This window comes from Monodon monoceros, unplaced genomic scaffold (genome assembly GCF_005190385.1).
Source record: "Monodon monoceros isolate NGI ecotype Baffin Bay Population unplaced genomic scaffold, NGI_Narwhal_1 Super_Scaffold_18, whole genome shotgun sequence".
Taxonomy (NCBI): Eukaryota; Metazoa; Chordata; class Mammalia; order Artiodactyla; family Monodontidae; genus Monodon; species Monodon monoceros.
In genome coordinates, this window is record NW_021703774.1 from 172,830,150 (window position 1) to 172,845,916 (window position 15,767).

The 15,767-nt window shown below is 53.8% G+C and overlaps 1 protein-coding gene across 1 annotated transcript in view; it reads left to right on the forward strand.

The window, feature by feature from the left end:
- The first annotated feature begins 395 nt into the window (after positions 1 to 395).
- Positions 396 to 15,767, forward strand: part of CASZ1 (castor zinc finger 1) — a 147,533-nt gene continuing 132,161 nt past the window's right edge. Inside the window, exon 1 of the mRNA XM_029229536.1 lies at positions 396 to 508. The gene's annotated coding sequence lies outside the window, so the exon portion shown is untranslated. The remainder of the gene's footprint in view (positions 509 to 15,767) is intronic.

Genomic DNA, 15,767 nt, shown 5'->3' on the forward strand with positions numbered 1-15,767 from the left:
CAGAGGAAAAGTGGGAAGCAGACTGGCTCTCGGGGTTCAAAACAGGTGAAAAGTAACCCACTCCCGTCTCTCCTCTCTTGTCCCCCCCCCCCCCCCCCCCCCCCCCCCCCCCGCCTTTGCTCCACTCAGTCCGGGGTGGAGAAAGCTTCTCCAGCTGCAAAACGGAGCCGCGCGCTCAGATCTGCTCCGCAGGCCGCGTCTCGCCGCGCGCGCCCGCCGAGCTCCGCGGGGCGGTGGGTGGGAAGAAACCGGGAGGGGAAGGTCTGGGGGTGTGAGGGTGGAGCGGAGCCCGGCCCAGCGATCCGGCCCGGGTTTTGCTTGCCACCCACTCGCCCGCTCGGCCGCGGAGAATTCCTTAATCACAGCGGGCGAGAGCAGAGACTGGGAGCGAAAAATCCGGGATCCGGCAACTTTGGGTAGCGCATGCGCGCCCGCGGCGCTCCATCCCAAACACACACACATTTTTCCCCCGGACTTGGAAAGTCACCCAAAGCCGCCCCAAGTGCAGGTAAGAGACTCGGCGCTCCCTCCGCCGCGGCCCCCCCCACGCCCCTCAGCTCCGCGGGCCTCCCGGGGTGCTTCCCCGCCTCGCCCCCTGTCCGGGTGCAGCCCCCCACCCCCGGGGCTGCCGGTTGCAGCCGGGAGCGGGCGAGCGAGCGAGCGAGAGAGCCAGCCAGCCAGCCAGCCAGCCTGAGAGCGGCGGCTGCCACCCAACTCCGGCCGTGCGGGAGGCAGGGGGCACGGAGGGCTGGCACCCGGGAGCGGGGCGGCGCGTCGCCCGCCGCGGCCAGGGAATGCCCAGCGCGCGGCTCCGGGGAAGGGGAGGGCTGCTGCTCTTGGGGGTCACTTACTCCAACTGAGGGGGCGGCGGGGTAAGGGAGAAGAGGGGGAGGTGCCAGGCGCGAGTGCAGGACTTTGCAAATAGGGTGGGGGCGCCCCCCGCGCTGCGGGCTCCGGGGGGGGGGGCAGGTGCTCGCCAATACCCAGTAATCACTCCTTCCCCCTACGCTCCCCCCCTCAACCTCCCGAGCTGCAGGGGTTCGTGCGCTCTCCAGGGCAGAGAAGGAGGCAGGGGTGAGGGGCGCCTGGGGTGACTTTGCAAGACTTTGCTCAAGGGAAGGGGGTGGGTGGGGAACCCCTCCAGCCGACTCTTGTGCCCCAGTACCAGGGTGTAGGTGCTACCGGCAGAGGTAGGCAGTGTTCACTTAGGCGCGGGGTGCCAGGGGGTGCCTCCTGGTGGGAAAACGAAGGCAAAGGTTGCTTGGCTGGGGGGAGCGGCGCCCCCTTTTTCATTTGTGCCTGGGAAGTTTGTCTCAAGTGCGCTGCTCCGGGCGCGGCAAGTGGAGCTCCTCACTGCCCCCCCCACCCCCACCCCAGCCTCTCCGGGTGCAGGGCTGGCAGTGCTGGGCACAGGGAGCCGGGATGCCGGCTCAGGGCCGTGTGACTGTCGGCGGGAGCCCGCCTGAGTCCCGGGAAAAGTTCGGGGGAGTTGCCGCGGTTGTCGTGTGCTCTGGGAGAGAAGTTGCGCCCGGGGACATGGGATGCCCGGCTGGCGGGCCGGTGGGCGGGTGGAGCCGTGCACTCTCAGGGGGCTCGGTCGAGGTGGGCGAGGGTCTGGTGGGGTCTGTGCCCCCAAGGGTGGGCTTAGGGTGACCCCGGGGCTCAACAGTTGGGGAAAGGGAGCCCTGAATCCAGGGCGCACGGCTAAAATAGGCACCAGGCGGAGGACAGAGAATGGTAGCTTGTGGGAACACGGAGGGGCACCGAAGGGGAGAGGGCCGGGCTGCCTGGTCACTTGGGGTCGAGTTTCAGGGCACAGGAGCGCGTGGTGGCTGGTGGAGGAGTGTCGGGGAGCGTGGCTCCAGGGGGCGCACGGGAATGGGGGATCGGCCGGACCGACAGTCCCGGGGCAGGGGGCCGAGTTGTGCGCCCGGGGTGAGCCGGCCGGGCGGAGCGGCGGCCGGTTTATTTTTACTCGGTGGCATTTGCAGAATGTGCAGCTGATGGCCGTCGGCCGCCAGGAAGTTTTGCTTTCTGTTCTTTCTCTCTTTCCGAAGCCGGCGCGGCCGGCAGCGGACGGGCTGGGGAGCCGGGCCTGGGAGGGGAGGGGGCGGCCCTGGGTTGGGAAGGTATGGGCAGGGGCGCACTGGGGCGGCGGGCGGGGGCTGGCCGGGCGAGGGCGGCGGGCGGGCTCTGGGCCGCTGCAGAGCTTTTGGGCGAATGTCTGTCCCCAGCGTTGGAAGCTCCTCGGCGAGGGGAACAGGTGTATGCGCCGTCAATCACGGCGGGAGGGACACTTTGGGGGCGTAGATTAAGATAATAATAATAGATTTTTCTCTAAGGGGTGGGCGCAGATTCTTCCTACAAGTCATCCCCGACCCGGGTCCGGAGTTGGGGGAGGAATGGAGTGCCGAGGGAGGCAGGGGGACGCTTCACCCTTCCACACAAGTTTCTTTCTCCTGACCCGGCTTCAGCTTGGGAAGCGGGCCTTGGGTGCGGCGAGGACCTCCTTCCAGTCACGATGGGGAGGGGGCGGGCGCGTGTGCGGTGTGTATGATTTGTCCACCAGCAAAGCAGCAAAAACACCCCTCCAACGTGCCTGGAGCTCCCCCAAACCCGGCTGGATCAAGGGGCAACCCGGGGTTATGCGTCGCTGCCCGGGCGGAGCCTGGGGCCACGACCCTCAGAGCGTGTGGTTGTCCCGCCAACACCCCGTACACTCAAAGAGATGGGGGCGGCGAGGGGGAAAAAGCCAGGATAATCGCCGGGCAAACTTGGTAAATGTAGGGCGTCTCAAAGCTGGTACAGACGCGCGATGAGAGCGCGCGAGGAGACTGGAAAACAGATCGCCGGGTAAATTGGTGCGCCTGCCCGCCTACCCACCCCACGGCGCGCGCGTGCGCTCGCGCGCACACACACACACACGCCACACACATGCAACACACACACACACACACACGTCGCCGTCCTAAAGGGAGCTGTCCGGGCTGAGCAGGAGCAGCTGCGCCGGGCGTGGTGAGGGGGGTAGTTGGTCCCCGGGGGCTGCGCCCGGGCTGCGCTCCACGTGCCCAGAGGGGGCGCTGGGCCGTTCGGCGCCCGAGCGCAAAGCTCCGGGTTTGCGCCCTGGTGGCGGCGAGGCGGTGCGTCCCGGGCGGGCGTCGCGTCCCGCGCCATCTCCGGCGACTCGCACTGCCTCCGCTGACGCCCAGCTGCTTTCCCACTTCCCAAACTTCGGCATTATGGTTTTCACCTCACTCGAGCTCTGAGACCCTCTCCAGGGCAGGGTGGGGAACTTTTCCCTTCCCGGCAGCGGCCACGGTCTCTCTGCCCGGAATCCGGCGAATTGGAGAGATTGACTCCCCCCCCTCCATCTTGTTAGCCACCTTAGAGGCGGTTAACGAGAGTTTATGGGGAATATTGTTGAACTTCAGTAATCAGGTTTCCAGCGATCTTATGCCTCCTGTTTAATTTATTAGACTAGTTATTTATTCTGTTGATGATAATCTGTTGCTGGTTTCTATGGAGATGTTAAACTGATCTCTTTCAGAAATCAAACTCCATATGCACTAAAACGTTTAAAGGGGCAGTATCTCTCTCCTTTTCCTTTTTCCCTGACTTTTGTTTTGTTTTGTTTTCTAGACTTTGCACCTTGCAGACACTTTGCGTCTTTCTCTGAGTCTCGGTGCATTTTATTTCCTTCTTACGAAGGAGAGAAGCCCGGAGACTCACGCTTTGTGGCAAGTACAGCTTATTATGGCTAGAAGAAAGCCAAGGCTTTGATCCCTAAGTTGCATCATCATTTAAAACAGATCATTTCACCACCACCCCCCTTCTCCCCCATAATATAAGAGCAAAATTCTTTCAAGATCAAAGAGTTCAATCTAAAAAAAAAAAAACAACAAACTGTTGTGAAAAAAAAGGAAGTCAGTCAAATGTGAACCTCTCCTATATATCTGCTCCCCTTGTGTTTAAAGAATTTTTTGCATAAGAAAAACAAAACTTGTAGCTCAGCTAATTTTTCATACTTATTAATAGTTTATCATGCCCCCCCACACACTTTTTTTAATTTAAAAAGAAGTTCAAAGTTAGATTTCTCTGCCTGCGGGGGTTGAGGTATATTTGCTTCTCTTTTAGATCCTGACCATCTGTTTTTGGAAAATTAGCCTCTGGGAAGAGGGGAAAAGGAGTTTTTACTCAAACCTAATGGAGTGCTTTAAATTTTTAAAAAATATTCTCACCCAAATATTTTAAAGTCTCAATTTTTCTACTTTTTAGGGGAATATCAGTAACCTCTGGTGTATGAGAGCATATCAACTTTTCCTCCTTTTCCCTCTTCTCCTCTCCTCAGGTATTTTTCTGTAGACTTGTGACTTTGAGGGGGTGGGTACAGTGAATTAAGAAAGTAAGGCAAAAAAAAAATTATCTTGGTTTGTGACACTCTGAAAAATTGCAAACCCACTCTGAACTCAGATATTTATCACGCTGACAGATATGATACAAAGCGATTGCATTTCCTAATGATCCTCTGGGACTGAGTTGTAGGTAAAACCATTTAATGCATTTTTAATATTAAAGTAAGGCCTGGGTTCCATTTTCTTGGAGGTGGGGGAGTGGATGTCCCTCTCTGGAACTGATGCTTTCTGAGTGTACTGTTTTGTTTTTCAGCTAGAGCCCACCACCTTCCACCCCTTCACATTTCCACTTACTTTGGGGAGGGATGAGCCACACACAGGGCACTTGGCTTTTATAAATAAATTTGTATCTGGCCAGAAGATCCAATGCTAAATAAGAGCACACTTTAAAAAAAAATAAAAAATAAATAAAAGAAAAATACAGACCTCAGACTCCACCCCTGCTATAGGAAATAAAACAGAGGCAATACTTGACTTTTTTTTCTCCTTCTGCCATCCTGGTTCTCTTTTATATTATTTTATTTTGGAAGAGGGTGGAGTGGTTGTTGCTTCTCAGCTCAGAGGAGACAGGACCCATTCCTGTTATTTCCCTCTCTGCTGTATTTTAAAAATGTGTTTGATTTGGATTGCAAACAGAACAGGCTTACCGGTAGAAAAGAGCACTGTGGCTTTAAACTCACGAGTTTGCATATTCTCCTTGTATCTTTCCCCTTTGCTAATTATTGTGTTGTTTTCAGAGCAAATATGTCATATCCATGGCGACCGGGCAGGTTTATTGTCTTTCTGAAGCAATAGCTCACATAAGTAATTAATGACTTTCTTTTTTTTCCTCTGGCTTAGGTTAAACAGATCATTCAAGGAAAGTCATATCTCTCTTCTCTCTTCTCTCTCTCTCTCTCTCTCTCTCTCTCTTTTTTAGCCCAGTGACATAAGAACATGAGTTAGAACAAGAAAATACTTTAACCAAGAAATCAACAGCTTATTTTCCCCCATTTCTTTTAAAAGCTAAAGTGTCAGCTTTCAGACATATGAGGCTGTCATTCTTGCAGCCGAGAGCGGTGCAGTCCACGCGTGGGTTGGAAATCCATTTGAAGGTTGTACAGCAGGGCAAGTGCTGGCATGGGGGGAGTAACCTGAAGGAATTTGTTTTTGAGGTGGGGGGGAGGCACTCCAAAATGAGTATTTCTCCTGTATTTAGCGGAATTTAATTAAATTGTGTACAGGAAGGAATTAATGAGTCGGTAGTAATGTCGTCGTCGTAGTCGTCGCCCCCCCCCCCTCCGGCCCCCTTTTCCCGGTCTGGTTAATTGGAAAGACAAAGTTTTTCTTTTCAATTCACCTTGAACTTCAGCTTTCTCCAGCCTTTGTTTCAAGTGCTTTTTCCTAGAAAAGTACCTTTTGGAATCCCTTCTGGTTAGTATTTCCAGTATTATAGCGGGAGTTTGTTTTTTCCCTTTAGACCTACACCTCAGAGCTGGTTTCTGCTTCTCAGGAATCAACAGCTATGATGGTTGATTATGACTTGGATTTTTAAACTTTTTTCTTTTTTGGGGGGGGGCAGCTTTTGAGGATGTAAAATGATATAGATGGCCCATCTCTCTTCCGTATCAGGGAGGGTAGAAGCAATGTTTTCCTTTAAAAAAAAAAATCACCATTTATGTTCCACCCTTTTCAAATGGACCTTTTGCTAATAAGCCTTATGATGTCACCCGGTAACTTTAGAAATATCCTATGTGTCCAGCTGATATTCTTCAGCAGCCCCGCAACAGACATGCGTTAATTAGGCACATTTATATGCTGTTGCCCCTCTTTTTGAAATTTCAGGTGTAACCGAGGGTCTGTGTGTGTCCTTAAGAAAGGGGAATGAAATAAAGAGAAAAGCATTTATATTATATTTATACCTGGACACAATGAAAAAGGATAGTTCCCCCATCTGAAGTAAGTTAAAAAAGGCTGTGAGTCAACTGAATGAATCTTTAGGCTTTTGGCATTAAAAATAAAAATATAAAGCAGAAGAGAGATTTATTTGGGATCTGGTTTCTGAAGAGGAGAAGAGAAGGCCAGGCAAGTCTGATGCTGAGACTCCAGCGGACTTGTAATTGAGCCCGTAACCTCTTGATGTCTATATCAGAAAAACAGACACGAGCAGAGGGAACAGAGGAGAGGCAAACAAGCCTTGTAGAGGAGGGAGCTCAGGGGGAGATTCACAGAGAGAGAGAGAGAGAGAGAGAGAGAGATTTAATTTATAGACATTTTAAAAACCGTAATTTCATTAGGATCTGTTCTTCCCCTTCTCTGAAGGGCAGCCCGGCAGACCGATAAGGCCAGTCCCTCTGCCGGGATGCGTGGTGTGTGGGTGGGCGTGAACGGGGGCATCCTTTTCAGTTCCGAGGGAGCGTTTGTTTCCCTTCTGCCTACTTTCTGCTGGCTTCCTCATTTTGGAATTTAAAAATCCCAAATCGCCAAAAGTTAGCCGTGGCTTCTGGCTGCCTGGTGGTCTCCCCTGTGGGTGCCGCACCGCTCCATGAGCGGGTCTGTCTGCTGCCTGGCCTTTGGCATCAGTGCGTCTTCCTTCTGTTGCCAGGTGGCCCGTGGTTCCAGCCACGTGAGACCACTGGAGAGGGTGGGCACCCCCATCTCTGCCCCCTTCAACTTCACCAAGTTAAGTTGCTGTGGTTCGGAGGCCACAGTGTCGGGGGAGCCGGGGGGAAGCTAACGCCTGTCGTAAATTCTGCAAAAATTAATCAACCGTTTAAGAGCTGCCCGTTAACAAGGGTTTACAGGCAGGCCGGGCCTTCTCCTGTTCCCCCTGTTCAAAGTCCAGCAGAGCCAGGGTGGCCGGGACGGTGGGAAGGGAAGGGGGAGTTTGTGTTTTGTTTTTGTTTTTTTTATCTGAATAATTGAGAACAACTGGAGAGAGGGATTTGTTGAATATAAATCCTCAAGTGCCCTTGTTCCATATTGTTGGAATTTTTTTTTTTCCTTTTGGTCTAGATTTGTCCTGTGTGTCTTTGGTGGAAAAGATACGTACAGAAAGAGAGCAAAGGAGGGGGATGGGGGGGAGAGAGAGAGAAAGAGAGGGAAGGATGGAGAAGAGAGAGAGAGGGAGACGTGTGGCTCCTTCGGAACTCATTATCATTCTTAATAAGTCTTAAGGAATAAAGGAGAGCATTGAGTGTAAATGCTGGGTAATCCTAACACTTCTCAAGGTGAGAGGAGTCTTGAGGACACAGAGAAAAGAGAGAGCAGAGGAGGGGGTGGGAGGGGGCCCAAGCAGCCCTGGGGGAGTGGCAGGCCCAGGGTCTGGGGGGCTCTGCAGGAGGCCTGGAAGCTAGGGTTGGGGACACCCAGAGGACCCCCAGTGAGATGGTGTCAGAGATGACACTGGGGATCTCCAGGAGAGGGTGACTTGCTGGGACAAGGAGCAGGGGTGATGGGAACCTCTACACTGGGCCCGCCCTGCTTTGGGTTGGGGTGGAGGCTAGGGGCCACAGGGCCTTTGCTCCCTCCTGGGCACGGTCTCCCCAGCCAGCTCAGCCCCTGCCCCCTGGCCTCGGGTTCCCAGAGGAGGCCCCGGGGTCTTGTCCTGCTCGTTCTGGCTCCCTTGCATTGTCTGCTCTGGGAAGCGGGAGGGACAGAGCAGCGGCCAGAGCTCAGCTCCGGACACTAGGTGGCTTAGAGGATCTTCGAGGTTTTCCAAGACGAGCAGCCACTGGCTTCCTTTCTCCTCCCCGCTGGTGGGCTCCGCTGTGCCCGTCCTCTGCCGGGTCTGGGCAGCCCTGGCTGACTGGCAGGAGGGCGAGTGGGCACGGGCCCAGGGGTCATGGCATGGCTCCTGCAGCCGGCGGTCCCAATGAGCAGCTTCCAGGCAAGGCGAGGAGGAGGCCAGGGGCAGCTTCCGTGGGGGGAAGGCAGCCGGTCAGGGCCACTTACAGGAGGGCCAGTTGGAGCTCAGCCCTGTGCTCTCTGCCACTTGGGCATGAGGCACTGCTGAGCCCATGGTGGGGGCGGAGGGCAGCCTCTGCTTCTTCCCCTTTTGAGTTCATGTGCCCCCTTGGAGAATCCTCTTAATAAAAAAATCTCATAAGCATAAATACTGCTCATACTTGGAGGGGTTTCACAGGTCTTATAAACCCAACCAAGGACCCTCTAGGGTCCCTTGCTCTGGTGGACTTCTTTCCAATTCTCCAGGACTATAGTGGGGAGGGGGGCAGTAATGAGGCAAAATCAGTTCTTACCGCCACTACCACCGCTGCCGGCCTCAGTACCTGGAGAGCAGAGCCACGTCAAACTGTGACACCCACTGGGCCCCCGCAGGTGGATCAGGGCCAATGCTTAGGCACCCATCTGAAGCACCACACCTGATAGGTAGTTGCCCTTCTCTGGGCCAAAGACCACCTCCCCCTCATCCGGCTGGCATTGTCTCGGGTTCCTGGGGTGTTTGAAGGGTCTTAGCCAAGGTCACGTCAGAACCACTGATTGTTTTCTCTAGGGACAGTGGTGGGCAGGGAGACACAATTCAGGTTTGACTTACTGTAGTCAGGTTTTGTGTGTGTGTGTGTGTTTAAACTCTTTCTTTTGGAGAGTAACTTCTGGGGAGAATGCAGAAGGGGGTGCGTGGGAGTTAGAGATGAAGGCTGATGACTGAGCTGGTGAAGCCTGGAGGGAGAGCAGGACGGGTTAATGGCGGGTGGATTCTGCTTTTCTGCTGTTTAAAAGCAGTAATGACCAAATTGCGTGCCCCGCGTGTGCCTTGCTGACGAGATTTACCGAAAGGAAGCTGCGCTGCCTCCCTGCTGCTGGTCCCGGGGGCGGGGGGTGGGTAAGCCTGTGTATGTGTGTGTGTGTAAATGAGAAGACAGGGTGGGGGAATTAGCTCTGCCAGGCTGGCACCCTTCCCCAGCACTAATTGCTGGCAGAGTACCCACGGGGGCTGTGCCAGCGTCTCCAGCTCTGCCCACCCCCCTCGACGCCGGGGAGCTCAGCTGTGCAGCTCGCTATGTGAGGGCCATTTCCGGGCCCACTAGTCCTGGAGGCTTCTTTGGGAATTTCAGGGAAATCTGATCCTTGGTGGGTGGGGTGACCATGGGCCAAGCCCCAGCATCCCTGGTCTGGCATGAGGGGACAGGGTAAGACTTAGGTGGTCCAGAGCTCCCCTGAGGTCTAGTTGTAAGCGTCAGGAGACCCCATTCCAGTTCTGATTCTGCAGTAAATCATCGTGTGGCCTTGGGCAAGTCATTCGACCTCTCTGAGCCTCAGTTTCTTCTCTTATCAAATGGCCTCTGACACTATTGCCCTCACAGGATTGCCCTGACCGTCGGCTGGGCTTGTAGCTGTGAAAGTCCTTTGACATAATTAAGCGTGATGAAGAATTTATCATGGTCTCGTTGTCAAGTGCAGGGTGCCCCCAATGTCAGATGAGCCCATTTTATATAATATGGTATTAGTCTCAAAGGGGACGCCTATGAATTCCATTCCAGAAAGCTTTGAGCCTGGATGTTGTGTGGTGCTGGGGTTGCATTTTTGTACCAGGTTGTGGGTTGGTTCTTTTTTTGGGGGGGAGGGTGGTAAATAAGTTGTGTAATTCAATCTTTAGAAAATGAACAGTTAAATGTATCAACCTGGATGAATCTCAAAAACACAATATTAAGCCCCAAAACAAGTCACAGAAATCGCTGGGAGCTTGGGGCTGAGTTGGGGGTGGGTGTTGCTTTTCAGGCAGTATGGGGGAGCCCATTCAGGATGTGCGGTGTGCTTAGCTGTTTTGAGCCATGGATTCAGAGAGGAGCTGTGTATATTGTAGATTATGCATTCTGGAGCCAGCTACCTGGGGGGTCAAAGTCGTGCCCTTACATCGGTTACTTAACTAGCCTGTGCCTCATTTTTCTCACCTGTAAAATGGGGATAACAGGACCTACCTCCTGGGGTTGGTGTGAGGATTAGATACGGTACGACGTGTAAAGTGTCTTCCAGACCCAGGTAGGGGTGAGTGTGGTTGTATATGCTGCCCTCCAGGGAGTGCTGTGGATGGGAGCATGGGGCCGCCGCTCTCTACGTATCTGGGGGCTGGGACCCTGGTAGGGGTGGTGCACGATGGTGTTGGTTGGAAATTCTGAATTTTGTGTTTTACCTCTCTGGGCTGCCTTGGTATTTTTGGTGATGAATCAGAAGGGGATGAGAAGTAAGACTGTGCCCACTTTCAGAGTCAGAGCCCAAGTGGGGCAGGGGCCATTGGTCTCTCTTTTCCACTGTGGCCAGATTGGCTGTTCCTGGAGCTTGAGGGGTAGGGTGGGGGCAGACCCTGGGAACTCACTCCGGGCGCCTGTGGCCTCCACCTGTGTTCCTGTGGCCTGGGAGCCTAGTGCTGAATGCCGGGGGTCCCTGGGGTCCGCGAGTGTGCAGAGGCTCTGCTGTGGTGGAGACATGTGGCTGGCAGAGGGTTAAGAGCTGCTGCTGGAGTCGGCCTGAGCCCGGTGTGAATTTTGTTTCTCTCAACGGGGCAAATGAATTCCTTTAATTCTTTGTTTCCATGTCTGTAAAATGGGAGTTGGAATTCCTACCTTGTGAGAATTAGGTGAGAGGATAGTGATCGTAGCTGCCACGTGCTGAGGGTTGACGTCAAGCTTTCTTTCATGAACCGAGCTTAGCCCAGGGAGCAGCACACAGTAGGGACCACACAGTAGGGACCACGGGATAAGGATCAGACGATTAACAGACCAGCCTTGGGCCAAGCCTCAGGTGCGTCCCTGGATGACCTGGAGCTCACTGGAGTGCAGGAGGGCCTAGCCAGGGTAGCTGGGCAGGGGCATCATGTGGATGGAGCCAAGGTTTAAGCCCACCCTTGGGTGATTCTGCTCTGGGGGCCACTCCCCAGGCATGGGTGGCAGTGGGGAGGGAAGGGTCCGGAGCAGAAACAGAGGAGGCCTGGCGGCAGTGACCTAAGGAGGCAAGGGCATGGGGGCTGTGAAGCAGGGAGCACTGGAGGGGCGAGGGGCACTTATGGAAGATGAGGTGTATGAAACTCCATGGGCCTCTCCCATTTCACTGTGCTATACCCAAACACCCCGGTTCTTGTTTCACTATCTGAGATCTGGGAGCAGGTTAATTTCCATGACGAACTCCAGGCCACGTGCTCCGAGGATTTATCTAATTAAACTGATGCTTTTTTCTAAGAAAGAAAGAAAGGAGGGGAGGGAGGGAGAAAAGAAAGATAGGAAGAAAGCAAGGGAGGGAGGGAGAAAAGAAAGATAGGAAGAAAGCAAGGAAGGGAGGGAGGGAGGAAAGGAGAGAGGGAAAAGAAATTGAGGAACAGGAGGAAGGAATGAGAGGGAGGGAAGAAGGGGAGGAAGGAAGGAAAGATAAGAAGGAAAGAAGGAAAGGAGGGAGGGAGACAGATTAGCTGGAGGCAGACCGGTGGTTTTTGAAAGGCCATGACAGAGTGGAGGAGATACTTGATGTTTATGGTGGGGGTCTTCCTGGTGGGCCAGGTTTCTGTCTTCGGTTACTTTTCATGTATTTCCAGCATAGCTCTTGGGCTGGGAAGGAAAGGGCTAGCTAGAGGGATTCTGGATGTGTACTGTTCACTACAGTAGCCACTAGCCCATGTGGCAATTTAGATTAAGTTAAATGAAAAATTCAGTTCTTCGGGAATTCACTGGAGGTCCAGCGGTTAGGATTCCGGGCTCTCACTGCCGAGGTCCCATGTTCCATCCCTGGTCGGGGGAACTAAAATCCCACAAGCCACACGGCGTAGCCAAAAACAAAAATTCAGCTCTTCCACGAGCTAGCCACTTTTCAAGTCCTCCATAGCATGCAGCACAGAGAAGGAACATTTCCGTCTCATAAAGTTCTATTGGACAGAAGGGTGCTTCCCTCAGAGCCTGGGCTAAACGGATGAGCCCCCAAGGGACAGCGATGGAGGCTGGTGATGGGCTGCTGGGATGTACCCACGTGTCAAAGGGACCTCCCGGTCTGGAGCCAAGGCCTCTGTCGTGTTGGGGCTGCCTTCTGTATAGATTCCACGCATGTTTCCTCTCTCCCAGGGCAGGTGGGGCTAGAGTTCAGCAGAACAGGGTTAAAATCCTTCTCCCACTTACTGTCTTTGTGACCTTGGGCAGGGGTCTTAACTCTCTGACCCTGTGGAATTGGGCTAACGGTGGATAGTACCCGTCTCATTGGGTCCTGGCGATCGTTAACTGAGCTGATGGGTGTCAGCACTTAGTCTAGTGCTGGGCACATAGCGAGCACTTGAGAAATGGGGACCACTCTTATTATAATCATTATAATTATAGTTGTTGATATTATTTTCATAATGATTATTGAATAGCTTTTGTGGCTGCTAAGTTCTTAGGGACACTGCTTGACCAAATGTTGATTTCTCCATAATCAACACTTTAAATGAGCCCCCTCCCAGACCCCTTTCTTCTGAGATCCCAGTTTGGATCCCTTCTTTCCATCTCTCCCCATCCCTCCTTTTTCCGGCACAAGGAAGAGCTGAAACTGCCCCAGAATTAACTCTTGCAGGCCTTTGTATTATACTTGTGAGTTAGACCCCCTACCCCTTCCAACACATGTATAAGCGTGCCCGTGTGTGTGTGTGTGTGTAACACACACACACATACACACACACAACTCTTCTCCATGGGCCAAACTACATTAAAAAAAATAGTTCTGGGGGGAAAATAGGGGAGAGCAGATGTGGCCCTGACAGGGCTAGCTGGGTTGTTTGCGGGTGGAGGTAGGGTTGGTGGCCTCTGGGAGGGACGTGTGTGTTTATTCCTGGACATTGCCCAGTGCCCTGTGTGCTAATGTGGATCTGAAAAGTCCCCTGCATTGTGCAGGCTCCTTTCCCCGTGAAAAGGCAATTGAGTCAGTGAGTTCCGAATGGATTGGAGCTGACAGTAAATGAAAATCTGGCAGTGGGTAGAAAACAACCTCCCCCGCCCGTACCCCCCACCTAACACACACTCGCTCTGCCCTCCCTAAACTCCCAGTGCTTGTTTGGTTTTGAGAGGGGGTTTGAAAATAATTGTGATTCCTTTTGGTGTGTATCAATGTCATCAGCCGGGGTTCTGCTGCAGCCTCCTGCCCCCTTCTCCAGGGATGGCCTAGCCCCCTCCCCCAGGTTGCTGTAACCCCACCCCACCCCAAACTCCCCTTCGCCTCCGTGGCTCCGCCAGCGATCCCGAACGAGTTAAGGGCTGAATCAACTCTAGACCCAGCCGTACATTTCACTCTGGGTTCCTGAATGAAGCGATGTGCTGTGCTCAGCACGATTGGAGACTGTCTGCCTCGGGTGGCCCACCCGGCCCCCACCCTGCTGGGCTCCACCAGCTTCCATGGACCTGCTGCTGGCAGCTGGGAAGCTGGTGGCCCATGCTGCAGGGATCTTGTCTGGTGCCCTCCCCACGGCCAGCCTCCAATCAGAGACGTGTTTTAATTTGAAAAGAAAAGGTGCACCATTTGGAGTTGGCATCATCCCTGGTTTGCAAGGGAGGCTTGCGATTTTGAGGGTTCGTATGTGCCGTGGGCCCTGCCCCCCCATATTTTCCGTCTCCACATGTCCACACCGGTACATCAGCCAACAGATATTTATTTCTACCTGGCTCTTGCCAATGGTCCCATGTCCCTAGACCCCCACCCCCCTGCCAATTAAACGTTACCAAGAGCGCCAGGGAGGAAAATACTGCCACCTCGCAAATGCTCCTCCAGTCACCCCATATTTGTAAAATGGCATCTCTTTAGCCTGACGGTCTTCTCTTGGTGGAGGTGTGGCACCTCTCCTCTTCCTGGGGGGCAAGAGGCAAGGAGAAGCACTCATTCTGGCAGAACTAGCCTGCTCTTTGGGGTGTATGTATCCCCCCATGGCTGGGGGTGCCGCTCAGGAGCCCCCTTCTGGAAAAGGCCTGGTGGAGCGTCGTTACTTTAGCAGCTGCGCCGGGAGAGGCCCCCACGCGGAGGTACCAGAGAACAGTGGTCAGGTGCACAGGTTCAGATCCCTGGTCCCTCATTTATTAGTGCTGTGACTTTAGGCGCCTCCCTAAAGGCTAGTGCCTATAGTATGGTGTTCCTACAAGGATTAAATGAAATAATGCTGGTAAGGCCCTTGACACAAGGCCTGGCACATGGTAACAAAGGGGAGCTATTATTGCTACTATTACGGTTACTACTCCATCCTCCCCATCTGTCATCAGGAAGGCAGGAAGGGGGAGGGCTCAGGCCTGTCCCTGTGTTCGGGCTCCAGGACACCCTAGGCCAGGCTGGAGCCGCGGCCCAGTGGCTGTGGCCCCTGGAATTTTGCTGAAGCATACTTGCCAAACCAGCAAACCAAACGTGTTGGTCCAGTACGGAGCCCTGGAGGAAGCAGGGAGGAGGCTTGCCATGCCCAGGGCTGGACTCTTGGATCCGAAAGGTGGCAGCCCCTGGGCTGGCCTGGTCTGCCTGGCCCAGGGAGGAACCGCCTCCCAGACGCTGGCACCATCTTGCTTCTCTTTGGCCTCTCCTCAGAGTTGGGAGCGTGGCCCCTGCTCTCCCCCAGGTGCAGGTGGCCTTTGCAGCCTGGCATCTGTTCCTGGAGGGCGGCTGCCAGCAAAGGTGCAAACCCGGGGATCACCCTCTGTGTCCTCTGGGTCCTTTGCACAAGGCCTGTTTGCTCCCAGAGGGACTCGCCTGGGCGGTCCTGGGGGAGGGGGTCAGAGAGGGGCTCGTCCTCTCATCCCAGAGCCCCCTTTTTCACCCTCCAGGTGAGCCACAGGAGAGCCAGGACCAGCATCCTCAGATCTGTGTGCTGGGACCTTGCTGGGGGGATGGGGCAAGGGGAGACACGTGAAAGGATGAAGGATGTGGAGGGAGTCGGGCAGGAGGTAAAGCGTCCTGCTTTTGTCTCCAAGGGTCAGCAAGCAAGCTGAGTTGGTTTTACATTTTCATTTTATTAAAAGAGGAAGGAAATAGACATTTACTGAGCACCAACTATGTGTCAGATGCTGTGCTGTGACTTTCTGTGGGATTGAAGGACACAGGCAGCTAGTGGTCTGGTTCCCATTGTCCCAATCAGGAAATAAGGCTCAGAGAGGTTAAGTAATTTACCTGAGTTCACCCTGCTGGTTAAAGGAGAATCGGAGTTTGAATGCAGGTTGATATGACTCTGACACGCATGCTTTTCTCCTTACACTGGGAAAATACAACCATTATTTTAAATGATTTTTGAAAATACATAAAAGGAAAAAAATTCACCCATAACTGAACTATGGTAACACCACTTCATTTAGTATTTTTCCTTCCTGTGTTTTTTTCCTTTGGTGACTGTATATGTGTGTGTGTGTGTGTGTGTGTGTGTGTGTGTGTGTGTGTGTGTGT